Source organism: Mesoplodon mirus, assembly GCF_964341445.2.
Source record: "Mesoplodon mirus genome assembly, chromosome: 5".
Classification (NCBI taxonomy): domain Eukaryota; kingdom Metazoa; phylum Chordata; class Mammalia; order Artiodactyla; family Ziphiidae; genus Mesoplodon; species Mesoplodon mirus.
Window position 1 is genome coordinate 55,590,153 of NC_138980.1, and position 19,928 is coordinate 55,610,080.

At 49.4% G+C, this 19,928-nt stretch overlaps 3 long non-coding RNA genes across 5 annotated transcripts; all 3 read right to left on the reverse strand.

The window, feature by feature from the left end:
• Positions 1–110: 110 nt before the first annotated feature.
• Positions 111–5,856, reverse strand: LOC309805775. Its single transcript, XR_014294302.1, has 4 exons — positions 5,730–5,856; positions 5,290–5,466; positions 3,539–3,703; positions 111–482 (listed from the first exon to the last, which is right to left on the reverse strand). It is a non-coding gene; the product is annotated as an uncharacterized lncRNA (long non-coding RNA).
• A 1,653-nt stretch (positions 5,857–7,509) lies between these two features.
• On the reverse strand, positions 7,510–13,135 carry LOC309804196. Of its 3 annotated transcripts, none has more exons than XR_014294090.1 (4): positions 12,784–13,135; positions 12,344–12,520; positions 9,262–9,390; positions 7,510–7,537 (listed from the first exon to the last, which is right to left on the reverse strand). It is a non-coding gene; the product is annotated as an uncharacterized lncRNA (long non-coding RNA). The 3 variants fall into 3 exon arrangements; XR_014294091.1 differs by lacking the exon at positions 9,262–9,390 and adding an exon at positions 10,593–10,757; XR_014294092.1 differs by lacking the exon at positions 7,510–7,537 and having other exon boundaries at positions 9,177–9,390.
• A 144-nt stretch (positions 13,136–13,279) lies between these two features.
• Positions 13,280–17,633, reverse strand: LOC309804197. The gene is made up of 2 exons (XR_014294093.1): positions 16,775–17,633; positions 13,280–13,708 (listed from the first exon to the last, which is right to left on the reverse strand). It is a non-coding gene; the product is annotated as an uncharacterized lncRNA (long non-coding RNA).
• Positions 17,634–19,928: the final 2,295 nt, after the last annotated feature.

A 19,928-nucleotide genomic window follows, 5' to 3' on the forward strand; every position in this document is an offset into this window, starting at 1 on the left:
AACCAGCAAGCCTGCTGCTGGAAGAGCTGAAGGGAAGGTCGCAGACCCTGTGGTCTCCACCTTGCAGACCGAAGGCTACATGGCTGAACGGGATGGAAGCCAGAAGGGCTTCCACCCCAGGGATGAAGCCTGGAGAGAAAAAAAGAAAAGAAGGACACGTCTTCATCGAGGAAAAGTTCCCATCACCGCAGGACACGTGAAGGTCACCACAGGACAGGAGGGGACAAGACCCAGAAATCATCCTCCCACTGGTCCTCATCTGGCCATGGAAACTCCAAAGCTGACGAAGGACGGGAGGACAGCTCGCAAACTGAGGAACAGCCAGTCCGCCACCAGTTCAGGGACTCTAAGTAAGACATCCAGTAAGATCCTCTCCTGCTTTAGGAGCTTCAGAGTCATTCCTGGTTCAGAAACAAGGCTCACACATGACCATTGAGAGGCAGACAAAGCCCCGGTTGGCTTCCATGTTTAGCACACATTTGCTAAAAGGGGAGAAAAAAACAAGGACACGATAAACACCAAATTCACAATACTGGATTTCTGTAGGGTAAAAAGAAGGGAGGGATGGTCTGGGAGGAAAAGCTATTATGCAAAGCGGTATGTCCATGGGAATGTATTATCGTTTCCATTTTATTTTAACATCTCTGACATCAGGATGATTTTTATACTGCTGTCAGCCAAGTGGCAGTCACTGCCTTAGAAATATCTCAACCAATTTGTTTCACTGTTGTTTTCCTTTCAATATATGCACAAGAGATGGATGACAAAGTCTGAAAGATATCTTTCAAGAACTATAACATAAAGAAACTAAGGGACATAAATACTCACTATCCAGGAACACAAGAAAGGTTTAGATATATTGTTAAGGAATAACAGAATAATCCAAAATGCTCTGTACTGATGAACTATGCAAATTATGTATGCATGTGGAAAGCGATTCTAAAAATAAAAAAATCATAAATGAGATTATGAAATCTCATTTCATACTGAGATTATGCATTTTTAAATGTCCATCATAAAAACGTCTTTCCAATTTAAAAAAAAGTTGTAAATAAATTTCATGAGTCCATGAAAATCATTAAATTGTTAACAACAGTTGATAACAGTTGGATTAGAGTAACTGTTGATAACAGTTAACAACCGTTGGATTTGAGAAGAATGCCTCTGAGAACCATGTGTGTTTTTTGTTTTGGGGTTTTTTTTTTTTTTTGCGGTATGCGGGCCTCTCGCTGCTGTGGCCTCTCCCATTGCGGAGCACGGGCTCCGGACGCACAGGCTCAGCGGCCATGGCTCACGGGCCCAGCGGCTCCACGGCATGTAGGATCTTCCCGGACAGGGACACGAACCCGTGTCCCCTGCATCGGCAGGCGGACTCCCAACCACTGCGCCACCAGGGAAGCCCCATGTGTCTTTGTATGAACCGGGGAGTCATCTGCTAGCCTTGCAATTCTCTGCTCATTCCCTTCTGTGACAACAGGGTCTACTAGGATGGAAGTTGGGTTTCCAGTAAAACTTAGGGACTTTCTCTGCAGAGCAAATTAAGTGGTAGAGGTGGAGGAGGTGAGAAATAAGATACGGATTCTGGGAGGAGTGGTAGCTTGGGAGGATGAGAGGAAGCCCTTCTCAGTTGCTCTGGTGGGTGGCTGGAAAATCCCATCTTGTGATTTCCGATACACAAAGACCAATAGATTGTGGGGATCAATGTGTCCTTGGAGTTCACTCTTGAAGCAGTGGGTCTTGGTAAGAGGAGAGAAAGAGCCATGTTCTCTAAGACCTGAGAGGGATTTGGGGGAAGCCTTCCGGAAATGTGAGGAGTTACGGGGTAGAGGAGGGAGATAAAGGGGAACTCTTTCCAAAGCCTTTGCCTCAGAGCCCCAGATTTTCACTCTGCCAGAGGCTGAATCAGCCTACTTCAAACAGCTTCATCTTAGGATTCTGTACCCTTGGCTTTACCTTTTGTCTTTCTTAGCCTGTATTAGGCATTCTCACTCCCTCACCCCAAAGGACTTCTTTAACGTGAACCTAGTCAGTCCACTATGCAGGGCGTTCGCTGAGCAGACCCACAGTTGACACAATTTACACCTCCAGTGCAGTAGTAAAGTGGAGGTGGGGACTTGCCCACCGCAACGTGCCCCGCCTGGCACTTGCTCTGGATTTCCTTTTCTATCTTGACAGTTCATCAAGAGGCACATGCACAGATACCTACGTATTTCAAAGCAACAGGCATCTTCCTCTGGAGGGAGACATCAATTTGGGTATCAAGTCAGTACACCCTATCAGATCAAGGCCAATAGTTTGGACAGCAATATTCATCACCGTGGTAGCAATTCTGCAGCTGCAAGTGCAATTAGGCAATGGATGGTTGATTACAAACGAACCAATGTCCCAAACTTCAAGTCTGGCAACACACATACATACTAGAAAGGGTTTTTTTCCCTACAGCAAAATAAGGTCATTCACAGGATTGTTGAAGATGTGCTATGGTGGGAGGCATATTGAAGGCAGTGTCGTGGCTGGCACAGCAAGCGTGATGTGATGCTGGGGAACACAGCAGGGGCCACGCCATGCAAGGCTTTGAGGTCCATTTAAAGGATTTTGATTTCTGACCTTGGAGTGAGGCAAAGCCATGATATGTTTTCAATAGGGGAGTGGCCTGATCAAATGTGCACTTTGTGGAGGGTACTGTGGCTTCTGTGAAAAGAAGTATTTGGCTGGGGGGGTTGTTAATATGGGACTTTATGTTACTTCCTATTTTGGGCCACAGGATCTATATAATGAGGAGATTGGAGGGTATGCTTTGAAAGACACCGTTCCATTTGAAATATCCACGTGGGGTGCATTTCTTCAACGAAGGACTTGTGGCCCCAGCTGCTGGGGGTGCATCCCACAGAAAGCCTTCAGCTGGCAGTGAGTTTGGAAATTGCCTGGGTTCCTCACCCGAGGTGCACGGCAAGAAATGATTGATGTGGAGTGTGAAGGTCAGGCCATCGTAGCCCAACACAGACCCTCTCGGAAGGGTCACTCCAGTTCAAGAGCTCAGCTTCGGGCTTCCCTGGTGGCGCAGTGGTTGGGAGTCCGCCTGCCGACACAGGGGACACGGGTTCGTGCCCCGGTCCGGGAGGACCCCACATGCCGCGGAGCGGCTGGGCCCGTGAGCCATGGCTCCGGAGCCTGTGCTCCGCAACGAGAGAGGCCACAACAGTGAGAGGCCCGCGTACCGCAAAAAAAAAAAAAAAAAAAAAAAAAAAAAAGCAGGGGTCAAGGAGGGAAGGATTGGGAGTTTGGGATTAGCAGATACAAACTACAGGATGGATAAACAGCAGGGTCCTACTGTAGAGCACAGAGAACTATATTCAGTATCCTGTGATAAACCATAATGGAAAAGAATAGGAAAAAGAATGTATGTATACAAAAAACTGAATCAGAAATTAACAGAAGAAATTAACGCAACACAAATTAACACAACATTGTAAATCAACTATACATCAATAAAAAAGAAGAAGGAAAAGAAAAAAAATACAAACCAAGTCTGGGTTACCTTTGTGGGGAGGGAGCATGCAGAAGAGGGGCTGGCAGGGTTCTATTTCTTGCTCTGGGTGGCAGCTACAAGGGTGTTCACTTTCTTGTTACTCATTAAGCTATATTTATGCTTTCTGCACTTTCATGAATGTGTGTTATATTTCACAATAAAAAGTTTCTAAAACTGTAAAAAATATAAATATAAATATAAATATAAACAAAAGTTAGCCTCCTTGAAAAGAGAAAATGGGTGAGAAAATTCTCCATATCCTGGAAATGACAGTACCAATGGGACTCTGACAGGTAGCAGCACTCTTTCTAAGTTCCTGCCAGCACTGTGTTATATACGCTGGGGGCACAGAGAACAGCAATTCCCATAGGATGCCTGCCCTTAGCAAGTACACAGTCCACTTCCAGGATTTTATCCCCAGGACATCATTCAGCAGAAGCACGAAGATGATCCCTGCAGGGAGATTTGTAACAACAACAAGACTGGAAACCACCCAGATATTTACAAAAGCAGGAGGGTTTTCTCAACCTTTTGATTACAAAGACTAGCCAGCCTACCCACACCTATACCCTGGCAGGGTCAGCCTGTTCCCTATGGACATGGTGGTTGGTTTAGGGGGAGGCTGGTGAGCCTGCCCCAAGGGGGTGGGGACTTGGAGGCTCAACAAAGGGGTGTGCGATGTGATGGTGACGGGTCACAAAGGACTTGCGGTATAAATATGGTCGGGCCAAGAGACTCTGGCAGAGTCCTGCAGGGAGGTGACGAGTTGCTTTCGTTCCCTCTCTCTCTCCGAGACTCAATTTGTGGCTGGTGGCTCTGTCTTGAACGGAGAGAGCCATGAGCAGTGAGAGTTTACCTCATTACATGGCCAATAGCTACCGTTCAGTGGGGGTGTTGAGGACCTCCATGGGGGTCCTGCAACGACAACTGTACGAGGGAGGAGAGTATGACATTTTCAAGTACGCTCCCATGTTGGAGAGCGACTTTCTCCAGGTCAGCAAGAAAGGAGAACTGATTGACCTAGACAACCGCGTCCGAAGGGTGACTGTGGGTGTCGCATCCACCAGCCCCCTCTTCCCACTACCTGACGTCATGCTGCTGGCCCGAACAACGAAAGTCTGTGAAGAGCATGTCAGATGCGCCGGGATCACCAATGGGAGAGGTTGCAAGCCCGTGAAGACCCCAGAGCTCACCAGGCTGCTTCCCTTGAACTTTGTCAAGATCTCCATCCACAACCGGGAGAAACAGCAGCTGTGCCTGAATCTTGCTACCGGCCGGACTTTCTATCTGCAGCTGTGCCCCTCTTCCGATGCACAAAAAGACCTCTTTGCCCATTGGGAAAAGCTCGTCTATATCCTGAGACCACCGGTAGACAGTTACAGCAGTACCCCGATGCTCCAAACTGGAGATGCAGCGACTACAGAGGATGCCAAGATCCTAGTGGGAAGCACCCACAGAGACTCAAGAACACGGGGCAGGGTGCTTTGGGAGAGCAGGGCAAAGCTGGTCCTTCATAGCCTTTGGTGCTCTCTGAGACTCACCTGGGAAATACCTTCTATTGTTGAAAAGGGTCAGGGACAAACGAGCTATCACTATGGGATTCACCACACTGGAGAGGTTCCGAGTGCTTCTCCACCTTGTCCCACAGGGCTGAATTTCAGAGAGACCTTAGGTATCATATCAGCTGCACTGGTCTCATCACCAGGGCTGTAATCCCTCCTACAGCATCCTGATTGTCTGGTCTCTTCTTGAACACTTACCCCAGCCCAGGTAGTCTCATCAATTGTGGAACATCATTCACAGTTAGGAAGCCCTTCCTTCATTGTGTCTCCCCGTGACGCCGACATGCTGATTCAAATCAGCCCAACCCGTGTAGTCACCAAAATGCAGAAGGTGTGCACCCCTTGACCCAGGAACCCCACTTCTAGGAGTCTGTCCTGCAGAGAGAGAAGCACAAGGGTATAAAATTAAAGTGTATATCAAGGAGAATGGTATCAGTGCTTTCCCTGACCCTGGGACTGTTCAAGTAAAATGGAGTGGCCGTTTGACAGCGGTGCAGTAGATGGGATCTTGCATCCAATGGGAGCTTAGACTGGGTGATTTCAAAGGTTATTCTAAGTATAAGCCCTTGAGTTGCTCAGCTGCAGGATGAGAGAGGAGCAGACAGTTCAGATCTCACTTTCTGTCATCTCTAACTTACCTGATTCTCCTCCCCTGAGCTCAGACCACAGAGCTCCACAGAGAAAGGGATCAGGATGAGGCTGGGCTTCACAAGCTTCGTGACGTGACTGGAGCCACAAAAAGCGCCGAAGGATCAGCAGGAGGGATGACCAGGAGCCTGGCGGGAGCCACCATCAAGGATCCAGGAGAAAGCGGATCCGGTGAGGCCATTGCAGGTGGCCTCCATGGATCAACTGCAGCCGTGAAAAGCGCCCAAGGATCAGCGGCAGGGATATCCATCGGCCTGGCGGGAGCCACCATCACGGATACAGGAGAAAGCGGTTCCGGCGAGGCCATGGCAGGTGCCCCCCATGTATCAACTGCAGCCGTGAAAAGCGCCCAAGGATCAGCGGCAGGGATGACCACCGGTCTGGCGGGAGCCACCATCAAGGATCCAGGAGAAAGCGGATCCGGTGGGGCCATTGCAGGTGCCCCCCATGGATCAACTGCAGCCGTGAAAAGCGCCCAAGGATCAGCGGTAGGGATGTCCATGGGCCTGGCGGGAGCCATTATCAAGGATCCAGGAGAAAGCGGATCCGGCGAGGCCATTGCAGGTGCCCCCATAGATCAAGTGCAGCCGTGAATAGCGCCGAAGTATTCAGCGGCAGGAATGACCATGGGCCTGGCGGGAGCCATTATCAAGGATCCAGGAGAAAGCGGATCCGGCGAGGCCATTGCAGGTGCCCCCCATGGATCAAATGCAGCCGTGAAAAGCGCCGAAGGATCAGCGGCAGGAATGGCCATGGGCCTGGCTGGAGCCACCATCAAGGATCCAGGAGAAAGCGGATCCGGCGAGGCCATTGCAGGTGCCCCCCATGGATCAACTGCAGCCGTGAAAAGTGCCGAAGTATTCAGCGGCAGGGATGTCCATGGGCCTGGCGGGAGCCATTATCAAGGATCCAGGAGAAAGCGGATCCGGCGAGGCCATTGCAGGTGCCCCCATAGATCAAGTGCAGCCGTGAAAAGCGCCGAAGTATTCAGCGGCAGGAATGACCATGGGCCTGGCGGGAGCCATTATCAAGGATCCAGGAGAAAGCGGATCCGGCGAGGCCATTGCAGGTGCCCCCCATGGATCAACTGCAGCCGTGAAAAGCGCCCAAGGATCAGCGGCAGGGATGACCACCGGTCTGCCGGGAGCCACCATCAAGGATCCAGGAGAAAGCGGATCCGGCAAGGACACTGCAGGTGCTGCCAGCTTATCCTTGCAGCACACGAACCTGGTCTTGGCGGATGATGCCAGCACATCCTCGACGGGGGCAGATGGTCCAGAGAGCAGCATGAGCATGGTGTTGCCAGTTGCAGTCACAACCAGCAAGCCTGCTGCTGGAAGAGCTGAAGGGAAGGTCGCAGACCCTGTGGTCTCCACCTTGCAGACCGAAGGCTACATGGCTGAACGGGATGGAAGCCAGAAGGGCTTCCACCCCAGGGATGAAGCCTGGAGAGAAAAAAAGAAAAGAAGGACACGTCTTCATCGAGGAAAAGTTCCCATCACCGCAGGACACGTGAAGGTCACCACAGGACAGGAGGGGACAAGACCCAGAAATCATCCTCCCACTGGTCCTCATCTGGCCATGGAAACTCCAAAGCTGACGAAGGACGGGAGGACAGCTCGCAAACTGAGGAACAGCCAGTCCGCCACCAGTTCAGGGACTCTAAGTAAGACATCCAGTAAGATCCTCTCCTGCTTTAGGAGCTTCAGAGTCATTCCTGGTTCAGAAACAAGGCTCACACATGACCATTGAGAGGCAGACAAAGCCCCAGTTGGCTTCCATGTTTAGCACACATTTGCTAAAAGGGGAGAAAAAAACAAGGACACGATAAACACAAAATTCACAATACTGGATTTCTGTAGGGTAAAAAGAAGGGAGGGATGGTCTGGGAGGAAAAGCTATTATGCAAAGCGGTATGTCCATGGGAATGTATTATCGTTTCCATTTTATTTTAACATCTCTGACATCAGGATGATTTTTATACTGCTGTCAGCCAAGTGGCAGTCACTGCCTTAGAAATATCTCAACCAATTTGTTTCACTGTTGTTTTCCTTTCAATATATGCACAAGAGATGGATGACAAAGTCTGAAAGATATCTTTCAAGAACTATAACATAAAGAAACTAAGGGACATAAATACTCACTATCCAGGAACACAAGAAAGGTTTAGATATATTGTTAAGGAATAACAGAATAATCCAAAATGCTCTGTACTGATGAACTATGCAAATTATGTATGCATGTGGAAAGCGATTCTAAAAATAAAAAAATCATAAATGAGATTATGAAATCTCATTTCATACTGAGATTATGCATTTTTAAATGTCCATCATAAAAAAGTCTTTCCAATTTAAAAAAAAGTTGTAAATAAATTTCATGAGTCCATGAAAATCATTAAATTGTTAACAACAGTTGATAACAGTTGGATTAGAGTAACTGTTGATAACAGTTAACAACCGTTGGATTTGAGAAGAATGCCTCTGAGAACCATGTGTGTTTTTTGTTTTGGGGTTTTTTTTTTTTTTTGCGGTATGCGGGCCTCTCGCTGCTGTGGCCTCTCCCATTGCGGAGCACGGGCTCCGGACGCACAGGCTCAGCGGCCATGGCTCACGGGCCCAGCGGCTCCACGGCATGTAGGATCTTCCCGGACAGGGACACGAACCCGTGTCCCCTGCATCGGCAGGCGGACTCCCAACCACTGCGCCACCAGGGAAGCCCCATGTGTCTTTGTATGAACCGGGGAGTCATCTGCTAGCCTTGCAATTCTCTGCTCATTCCCTTCTGTGACAACAGGGTCTACTAGGATGGAAGTTGGGTTTCCAGTAAAACTTAGGGACTTTCTCTGCAGAGCAAATTAAGTGGTAGAGGTGGAGGAGGTGAGAAATAAGATACGGATTCTGGGAGGAGTGGTAGCTTGGGAGGATGAGAGGAAGCCCTTCTCAGTTGCTCTGGTGGGTGGCTGGAAAATCCCATCTTGTGATTTCCGATACACAAAGACCAATAGATTGTGGGGATCAATGTGTCCTTGGAGTTCACTCTTGAAGCAGTGGGTCTTGGTAAGAGGAGAGAAAGAGCCATGTTCTCTAAGACCTGAGAGGGATTTGGGGGAAGCCTTCCGGAAATGTGAGGAGTTACGGGGTAGAGGAGGGAGATAAAGGGGAACTCTTTCCAAAGCCTTTGCCTCAGAGCCCCAGATTTTCACTCTGCCAGAGGCTGAATCAGCCTACTTCAAACAGCTTCATCTTAGGATTCTGTACCCTTGGCTTTACCTTTTGTCTTTCTTAGCCTGTATTAGGCATTCTCACTCCCTCACCCCAAAGGACTTCTTTAACGTGAACCTAGTCAGTCCACTATGCAGGGCGTTCGCTGAGCAGACCCACAGTTGACACAATTTACACCTCCAGTGCAGTAGTAAAGTGGAGGTGGGGACTTGCCCACCGCAACGTGCCCCGCCTGGCACTTGCTCTGGATTTCCTTTTCTATCTTGACAGTTCATCAAGAGGCACATGCACAGATACCTACGTATTTCAAAGCAACAGGCATCTTCCTCTGGAGGGAGACATCAATTTGGGTATCAAGTCAGTACACCCTATCAGATCAAGGCCAATAGTTTGGACAGCAATATTCATCACCGTGGTAGCAATTCTGCAGCTGCAAGTGCAATTAGGCAATGGATGCTTGATTACAAACGAACCAATGTCCCAAACTTCAAGTCTGGCAACACACATACATACTAGAAAGGGTTTTTTTCCCTACAGCAAAATAAGGTCATTCACAGGATTGTTGAAGATGTGCTATGGTGGGAGGCATATTGAAGGCAGTGTCGTGGCTGGCACAGCAAGCGTGATGTGATGCTGGGGAACACAGCAGGGGCCACGCCATGCAAGGCTTTGAGGTCCATTTAAAGGATTTTGATTTCTGACCTTGGAGTGAGGCAAAGCCATGATATGTTTTCAATAGGGGAGTGGCCTGATCAAATGTGCACTTTGTGGAGGGTACTGTGGCTTCTGTGAAAAGAAGTATTTGGCTGGGGGGGTTGTTAATATGGGACTTTATGTTACTTCCTATTTTGGGCCACAGGATCTATATAATGAGGAGATTGGAGGGTATGCTTTGAAAGACACCGTTCCATTTGAAATATCCACGTGGGGTGCATTTCTTCAACGAAGGACTTGTGGCCCCAGCTGCTGGGGGTGCATCCCACAGAAAGCCTTCAGCTGGCAGTGAGTTTGGAAATTGCCTGGGTTCCTCACCCGAGGTGCACGGCAAGAAATGATTGATGTGGAGTGTGAAGGTCAGGCCATCGTAGCCCAACACAGACCCTCTCGGAAGGGTCACTCCAGTTCAAGAGCTCAGCTTCGGGCTTCCCTGGTGGCGCAGTGGTTGGGAGTCCGCCTGCCGACACAGGGGACACGGGTTCGTGCCCCGGTCCGGGAGGACCCCACATGCCGCGGAGCGGCTGGGCCCGTGAGCCATGGCTCCGGAGCCTGTGCTCCGCAACGAGAGAGGCCACAACAGTGAGAGGCCCGCGTACCGCAAAAAAAAAAAAAAAAAAAAAAAAAAAAAGCAGGGGTCAAGGAGGGAAGGATTGGGAGTTTGGGATTAGCAGATACAAACTACAGGATGGATAAACAGCAGGGTCCTACTGTAGAGCACAGAGAACTATATTCAGTATCCTGTGATAAACCATAATGGAAAAGAATAGGAAAAAGAATGTATGTATACAAAAAACTGAATCAGAAATTAACAGAAGAAATTAACGCAACACAAATTAACACAACATTGTAAATCAACTATACATCAATAAAAAAGAAGAAGGAAAAGAAAAAAAATACAAACCAAGTCTGGGTTACCTTTGTGGGGAGGGAGCATGCAGAAGAGGGGCTGGCAGGGTTCTATTTCTTGCTCTGGGTGGCAGCTACAAGGGTGTTCACTTTCTTGTTACTCATTAAGCTATATTTATGCTTTCTGCACTTTCATGAATGTGTGTTATATTTCACAATAAAAAGTTTCTAAAACTGTAAAAAATATAAATATAAATATAAATATAAACAAAAGTTAGCCTCCTTGAAAAGAGAAAATGGGTGAGAAAATTCTCCATATCCTGGAAATGACAGTACCAATGGGACTCTGACAGGTAGCAGCACTCTTTCTAAGTTCCTGCCAGCACTGTGTTATATACGCTGGGGGCACAGAGAACAGCAATTCCCATAGGATGCCTGCCCTTAGCAAGTACACAGTCCACTTCCAGGATTTTATCCCCAGGACATCATTCAGCAGAAGCACGAAGATGACCCCTGCAGGGAGATTTGTAACAACAACAAGACTGGAAACCACCCAGATATTTACAAAAGCAGGAGGGTTTTCTCAACCTTTTGATTACAAAGACTAGCCAGCCTACCCACACCTATACCCTGGCAGGGTCAGCCTGTTCCCTATGGACATGGTGGTTGGTTTAGGGGGAGGCTGGTGAGCCTGCCCCAAGGGGGTGGGGACTTGGAGGCTCAACAAAGGGGTGTGCGATGTGATGGTGACGGGTCACAAAGGACTTGCGGTATAAATATGGTCGGGCCAAGAGACTCTGGCAGAGTCCTGCAGGGAGGTGACGAGTTGCTTTCGTTCCCTCTCTCTCTCCGAGACTCAATTTGTGGCTGGTGGCTCTGTCTTGAACGGAGAGAGCCATGAGCAGTGAGAGTTTACCTCATTACATGGCCAATAGCTACCGTTCAGTGGGGGTGTTGAGGACCTCCATGGGGGTCCTGCAACGACAACTGTACGAGGGAGGAGAGTATGACATTTTCAAGTACGCTCCCATGTTGGAGAGCGACTTTCTCCAGGTCAGCAAGAAAGGAGAACTGATTGACCTAGACAACCGCGTCCGAAGGGTGACTGTGGGTGTCGCATCCACCAGCCCCCTCTTCCCACTACCTGACGTCATGCTGCTGGCCCGAACAACGAAAGTCTGTGAAGAGCATGTCAGATGCGCCGGGATCACCAATGGGAGAGGTTGCAAGCCCGTGAAGACCCCAGAGCTCACCAGGCTGCTTCCCTTGAACTTTGTCAAGATCTCCATCCACAACCGGGAGAAACAGCAGCTGTGCCTGAATCTTGCTACCGGCCGGACTTTCTATCTGCAGCTGTGCCCCTCTTCCGATGCACAAAAAGACCTCTCTGCCCATTGGGAAAAGCTCGTCTATATCCTGAGACCACCGGTAGACAGTTACAGCAGTACCCCGATGCTCCAAACTGGAGATGCAGCGACTACAGAGGATGCCAAAATCCTAGTGGGAAGCACCCACAGAGACTCAAGAACACGGGGCAGGGTGCTTTGGGAGAGCAGGGCAAAGCTGGTCCTTCATAGCCTTTGGTGCTCTCTGAGACTCACCTGGGAAATACCTTCTATTGTTGAAAAGGGTCAGGGACAAACGAGCTATCACTATGGGATTCACCACACTGGAGAGGTTCCGAGTGCTTCTCCACCTTGTCCCACAGGGCTGAATTTCAGAGAGACCTTAGGTATCATATCAGCTGCACTGGTCTCATCACCAGGGCTGTAATCCCTCCTACAGCATCCTGATTGTCTGGTCTCTTCTTGAACACTTACCCCAGCCCAGGTAGTCTCATCAATTGTGGAACATCATTCACAGTTAGGAAGCCCTTCCTTCATTGTGTCTCCCCGTGACGCCGACATGCTGATTCAAATCAGCCCAACCCGTGTAGTCACCAAAATGCAGAAGGTGTGCACCCCTTGACCCAGGAACCCCACTTCTAGGAGTCTGTCCTGCAGAGAGAGAAGCACAAGGGTATAAAATTAAAGTGTATATCATGGAGAATGGTATCAGTGCTTGCCCTGACCCTGGGACTGTTCAAGTAAAATGGAGTGGCCGTTTGACAGCGGTGCAGTAGATGGGATCTTGCATCCAATGGGAGCTTAGACTGGGTGATTTCAAAGGTTATTCTAAGTATAAGCCCTTGAGTTGCTCAGCTGCAGGATGAGAGAGGAGCAGACAGTTCAGATCTCACTTTCTGTCATCTCTAACTTACCTGATTCTCCTCCCCTGAGCTCAGACCACAGAGCTCCACAGAGAAAGGGATCAGGATGAGGCTGGGCTTCACAAGCTTCGTGACGTGACTGGAGCCACAAAAAGCGCCGAAGGATCAGCAGGAGGGATGACCATGGGCCTGGCGGGAGCCACCATCAAGGATCCAGGAGAAAGCGGATCCGGTCAGGCCACTGCAGGTGCCCCCCATGGATCAACTGCAGCCCTGAAAAGCGCCGAAGGATCAGCGGCAGGGTTGACCATGGGCCTGGCGGGAGCCACCATCAAGGATCCAGGAGAAAGCGGATCCGGCGAGGACACTGCAGGTGCTGCCAGCTTATCCTTGCAGGTCACGAACCTGGTCTTGGCGGATGATGCCAGCACATCCTCGACGGGGGCAGATGGTCCAGAGAGCAGCATGAGCATGGTGTTGCCAGTTGCAGTCACAACCAGCAAGCCTGCTGCTGGAAGAGCTGAAGGGAAGGTCGCAGACCCTGTGGTCTCCACCTTGCAGACCGAAGGCTACATGTCTGAACGGGATGGAAGCCAGAAGGGCTTCCACCCCAGGGATGAAGCCTGGAGAGAAAAAAAGAAAAGAAGGACACGTCTTCATCGAGGAAAAGTTCCCATCACCGCAGGACACGTGAAGGTCACCACAGGACAGGAGGGGACAAGACCCAGAAATCATCCTCCCACTGGTCCTCATCTGGCCATGGAAACTCCAAAGCTGACGAAGGACGGGAGGACAGCTCGCAAACTGAGGAACAGCCAGTCCGCCACCAGTTCAGGGACTCTAAGTAAGACATCCAGTAAGATCCTCTCCTGCTTTAGGAGCTTCAGAGTCATTCCTGGTTCAGAAACAAGGCTCACACATGACCATTGAGAGGCAGACAAAGCCCCGGTTGGCTTCCATGTTTAGCACACATTTGCTAAAAGGGGAGAAAAAAACAAGGACACGATAAACACAAAATTCACAATACTGGATTTCTGTAGGGTAAAAAGAAGGGAGGGATGGTCTGGGAGGAAAAGCTATTATGCAAAGCGGTATGTCCATGGGAATGTATTATCGTTTCCATTTTATTTTAACATCTCTGACATCAGGATGATTTTTATACTGCTGTCAGCCAAGTGGCAGTCACTGCCTTAGAAATATCTCAACCAATTTGTTTCACTGTTGTTTTCCTTTCAATATATGCACAAGAGATGGATGACAAAGTCTGAAAGATATCTTTCAAGAACTATAACATAAAGAAACTAAGGGACATAAATACTCACTATTCAGGAACACAAGAAAGGTTTAGATATATTGTTAAGGAATAACAGAATAATCCAAAATGCTCTGTACTGATGAACTATGCAAATTATGTATGCATGTGGAAAGCGATTCTAAAAATAAAAAAATCATAAATGAGATTATGAAATCTCATTTCATACTGAGATTATGCATTTTTAAATGTCCATCATAAAAACGTCTTTCCAATTTAAAAAAAAGTTGTAAATAAATTTCATGAGTCCATGAAAATCATTAAATTGTTAACAACAGTTGATAACAGTTGGATTAGAGTAACTGTTGATAACGGTTAACAACCGTTGGATTTGAGAAGAATGCCTCTGAGAACCATGTGTGTTTTTTGTTTTGGGGTTTTTTTTGTTTTTTTGCGGTATGCGGGCCTCTCGCTGCTGTGGCCTCTCCCATTGCGGAGCACGGGCTCCGGACGCACAGGCTCAGCGGCCATGGCTCACGGGCCCAGCGGCTCCACGGCATGTAGGATCTTCCCGGACAGGGACACGAACCCGTGTCCCCTGCATCGGCAGGCGGACTCCCAACCACTGCGCCACCAGGGAAGCCCCATGTGTCTTTGTATGAACCGGGGAGTCATCTGCTAGCCTTGCAATTCTCTGCTCATTCCCTTCTGTGACAACAGGGTCTACTAGGATGGAAGTTGGGTTTCCAGTAAAACTTAGGGACTTTCTCTGCAGAGCAAATTAAGTGGTAGAGGTGGAGGAGGTGAGAAATAAGATACGGATTCTGGGAGGAGTGGTAGCTTGGGAGGATGAGAGGAAGCCCTTCTCAGTTGCTCTGGTGGGTGGCTGGAAAATCCCATCTTGTGATTTCCGATACACAAAGACCAATAGATTGTGGGGATCAATGTGTCCTTGGAGTTAACTCTTGAAGCAGTGGGTCTTGGTAAGAGGAGAGAAAGAGCCATGTTCTCTAAGACCTGAGAGGGATTTGGGGGAAGCCTTCCGGAAATGTGAGGAGTTACGGGGTAGAGGAGGGAGATAAAGGGGAACTCTTTCCAAAGCCTTTGCCCCAGAGCCCCAGATTTTCACTCTGCCAGAGGCTGAATCAGCCTACTTCAAACAGCTTCATCTTAGGATTCTGTACCCTTGGCTTTACCTTTTGTCTTTCTTAGCCTGTATTAGGCATTCTCACTCCCTCACCCCAAAGGACTTCTTTAACGTGAACCTAGTCAGTCCACTATGCAGGGCGTTCGCTGAGCAGACCCACAGTTGACACAATTTACACCTCCAGTGCAGTAGTAAAGTGGAGGTGGGGACTTGCCCACCGCAACGTGCCCCGCCTGGCACTTGCTCTGGATTTCCTTTTCTATCTTGACAGTTCATCAAGAGGCACATGCACAGATACCTACGTATTTCAAAGCAACAGGCATCTTCCTCTGGAGGGAGACATCAATTTGGGTATCAAGTCAGTACACCCTATCAGATCAAGGCCAATAGTTTGGACAGCAATATTCATCACCGTGGTAGCAATTCTGCAGCTGCAAGTGCAATTAGGCAATGGATGCTTGATTACAAACGAACCAATGTCCCAAACTTCAAGTCTGGCAACACACATACATACTAGAAAGGGTTTTTTTCCCTACAGCAAAATAAGGTCATTCACAGGATTGTTGAAGATGTGCTATGGTGGGAGGCATATTGAAGGCAGTGTCGTGGCTGGCACAGCAAGCGTGATGTGATGCTGGGGAACACAGCAGGGGCCACGCCATGCAAGGCTTTGAGGTCCATTTAAAGGATTTTGATTTCTGACCTTGGAGTGAGGCAAAGCCATGATATGTTTTCAATAGGGGAGTGGCCTGATCAAATGTGCACTTTGTGGAGGGTACTGTGGCTTCTGTGAAAAGAAGTATTTGGCTGGGGGGGTTGTTAATATGGGACTTTATGTTACTTCCTATTTTGGGCCACAGGATCTATATAATGAGGAGATTGGAGGGTATGCTTTGAAAGACACCGTTCCATTTGAAATATCCACGTGGGGTGCATTTCTTCAACGAAGGACTTGTGGCCCCAGCTGCTGGGGGTGCATCCCACAGAAAGCCTTCAGCTGGCAGTGAGTTTGGAAATTGCCTGGGTTCCTCACCCGAGGTGCACGGCAAGAAATGATTGATGTGGAGTGTGAAGGTCAGGCCATCGTAGCCCAACACAGACCCTCTCGGAAGGGTCACTCCAGTTCAAGAGCTCAGCTTCGGGCTTCCCTGGTGGCGCAGTGGTTGGGAGTCCGCCTGCCGACACAGGGGACACGGGTTCGTGCCCCGGTCCGGGAGGACCCCACATGCCGCGGAGCGGCTGGGCCCGTGAGCCATGGCTCCGGAGCCTGTGCTCCGCAACGAGAGAGGCCACAACAGTGAGAGGCCCGCATACCCCAAAAAAAAAAAAAAAAAAAAAAAAAAAAAAAAAAAGCAGGGGTCAAGGAGGGAAGGATTGGGAGGGAGTTTGGGATTAGCAGATACAAACTACAGGATGGATAAACAGCAGGGTCCTACTGTAGAGCACAGAGAACTATATTCAGTATCCTGTGATAAACCATAATGGAAAAGAATAGGAAAAAGAATGTATGTATACAAAAAACTGAATCAGAAATTAACAGAAGAAATTAACGCAACACAAATTAACACAACATTGTAAATCAACTATACATCAATAAAAAAGAAGAAGGAAAAGAAAAAAAATACAAACCAAGTCTGGGTTACCTTTGTGGGGAGGGAGCATGCAGAAGAGGGGCTGGCAGGGTTCTATTTCTTGCTCTGGGTGGCAGCTACAAGGGTGTTCACTTTCTTGTTACTCATTAAGCTATATTTATGCTTTCTGCACTTTCATGAATGTGTGTTATATTTCACAATAAAAAGTTTCTAAAACTGTAAAAAATATAAATATAAATATAAATATAAACAAAAGTTAGCCTCCTTGAAAAGAGAAAATGGGTGAGAAAATTCTCCATATCCTGGAAATGACAGTACCAATGGGACTCTGACAGGTAGCAGCACTCTTTCTAAGTTCCTGCCAGCACTGTGTTATATACGCTGGGGGCACAGAGAACAGCAATTCCCATAGGATGCCTGCCCTTAGCAAGTACACAGTCCACTTCCAGGATTTTATCCCCAGGACATCATTCAGCAGAAGCACGAAGATGACCCCTGCAGGGAGATTTGTAACAACAACAAGACTGGAAACCACCCAGATATTTACAAAAGCAGGAGGGTTTTCTCAACCTTTTGATTACAAAGACTAGCCAGCCTACCCACACCTATACCCTGGCAGGGTCAGCCTGTTCCCTATGGACATGGTGGTTGGTTTAGGGGGAGGCTGGTGAGCCTGCCCCAAGGGGGTGGGGACTTGGAGGCTCAACAAAGGGGTGTGCGATGTGATGGTGACGGGTCACAAAGGACTTGCGGTATAAATATGGTCGGGCCAAGAGACTCTGGCAGAGTCCTGCAGGGAGGTGACGAGTTGCTTTCGTTCCCTCTCTCTCTCCGAGACTCAATTTGTGGCTGGTGGCTCTGTCTTGAACGGAGAGAGCCATGAGCAGTGAGAGTTTACCTCATTACATGGCCAATAGCTACCGTTCAGTGGGGGTGTTGAGGACCTCCATGGGGGTCCTGCAACGACAACTGTACGAGGGAGGAGAGTATGACATTTTCAAGTACGCTCCCATGTTGGAGAGCGACTTTCTCCAGGTCAGCAAGAAAGGAGAACTGATTGACCTAGACAACCGCGTCCGAAGGGTGACTGTGGGTGTCGCATCCACCAGCCCCCTCTTCCCACTACCTGACGTCATGCTGCTGGCCCGAACAACGAAAGTCTGTGAAGAGCATGTCAGATGCGCCGGGATCACCAATGGGAGAGGTTGCAAGCCCGTGAAGACCCCAGAGCTCACCAGGCTGCTTCCCTTGAACTTTGTCAAGATCTCCATCCACAACCGGGAGAAACAGCAGCTGTGCCTGAATCTTGCTACCGGCCGGACTTTCTATCTGCAGCTGTGCCCCTCTTCCGATGCACAAAAAGACCTCTCTGCCCATTGGGAAAAGCTCGTCTATATCCTGAGACCACCAGTAGACAGTTACAGCAGTACCCCGATGCTCCAAACTGGAGATGCAGCGACTACAGAGGATGCCAAAATCCTAGTGGGAAGCACCCACAGAGACTCAAGAACACGGGGCAGGGTGCTTTGGGAGAGCAGGGCAAAGCTGGTCCTTCATAGCCTTTGGTGCTCTCTGAGACTCACCTGGGAAATACCTTCTATTGTTGAAACGGGTCAGGGACAAACGAGCTATCACTATGGGATTCGCCACACTGGAGAGGTTCCGAGTGCTTCTCCACCTTGTCCCACAGGGCTGAATTTCAGAGAGACCTTAGGTATCATATCAGCTGCACTGGTCTCATCACCAGGGCTGTAATCCCTCCTACAGCCTCCTGATTGTCTGGTCTCTTCTTGAACACTTACCCCAGCCCAGGTAGTCTCATCAATTGTGGAACATCATTCACAGTTAGGAAGCCCTTCCTTCATTGTGTCTCCCCGTGACGCCGACATGCTGTTTCAAATCAGCCCAACCCGTGTAGTCACCAAAATGCAGAAGGTGTGCACCCCTTGACCCAGGAACCCCACTTCTAGGAGTCTGTCCTGCAGAGAGAGAAGCACAAGGGTATAAAATTAAAGTGTATATCATGGAGAATGGTATCAGTGCTTTCCCTGACCCTGGGACTGTTCAAGTAAAATGGAGTGGCCGTTTGACAGCGGTGCAGTAGATGGGATCTTGCATCCAATGGGAGCTTAGACTGGGTGATTTCAAAGGTTATTCTAAGTATAAGCCCTTGAGTTGCTCAGCTGCAGGATGAGAGAGGAGCAGACAGTTCAGATCTCACTTTCTGTCATCTCTAACTTACCTGATTCTCCTCCCCTGAGCTCAGACCACAGAGCTCCACAGAGAAAGGGATCAGGATGAGGCTGGGCTTCACAAGCTTCGTGACGTGACTGGAGCCACAAAAAGCGCCGAAGGATCAGCAGGAGGGATGACCAGGGGCCTGGCGGGAGCCACCATCAAGGATCCAGGAGAAAGCGGATCCGGTGAGGCCATTGCAGGTGGCCTCCATGGATCAACTGCAGCCATGAAAAGCGCCCAAGGATCAGCGGCAGGGATATCCATCGGCCTGGCGGGAGCCACCATCACGGATACAGGAGAAAGCGGTTCCGGCGAGGCCATGGCAGGTGCCCCCCATGTATCAACTGCAGCCGTGAAAAGCGCCCAAGGATCAGCGGCAGGGATGACCACCGGTCTGGCGGGAGCCACCATCAAGGATCCAGGAGAAAGCGGATCCGGTGGGGCCATTGCAGGTGCCCCCCATGGATCAACTGCAGCCGTGAAAAGCGCCCAAGGATCAGCGGCAGGGATGTCCATGGGCCTGGCGGGAGCCATTATCAAGGATCCAGGAGAAAGCGGATCCGGCGAGGCCATTGCAGGTGCCCCCATAGATCAAGTGCAGCCATGAAAAGCGCCGAAGTATTCAGCGGCAGGAATGACCATGGGCCTGGCGGGAGCCATTATCAAGGATCCAGGAGAAAGCGGATCCGGCGAGGCCATTGCAGGTGCCCCCCATGGATCAACTGCAGCCGTGAAAAGCGCCCAAGGATCAGCGGCAGGGATGACCACCGGTCTGCCGGGAGCCACCATCAAGGATCCAGGAGAAAGCGGATCCGGTGGGGCCATTGCAGGTGCCCCCCATGGATCAACTGCAGCCGTGAAAAGTGCCGAAGTATTCAGCGGCAGGGATGTCCATGGGCCTGGCGGGAGCCATTATCAAGGATCCAGGAGAAAGCGGATCCGGCGAGGCCATTGCAGGTGCCCCCAT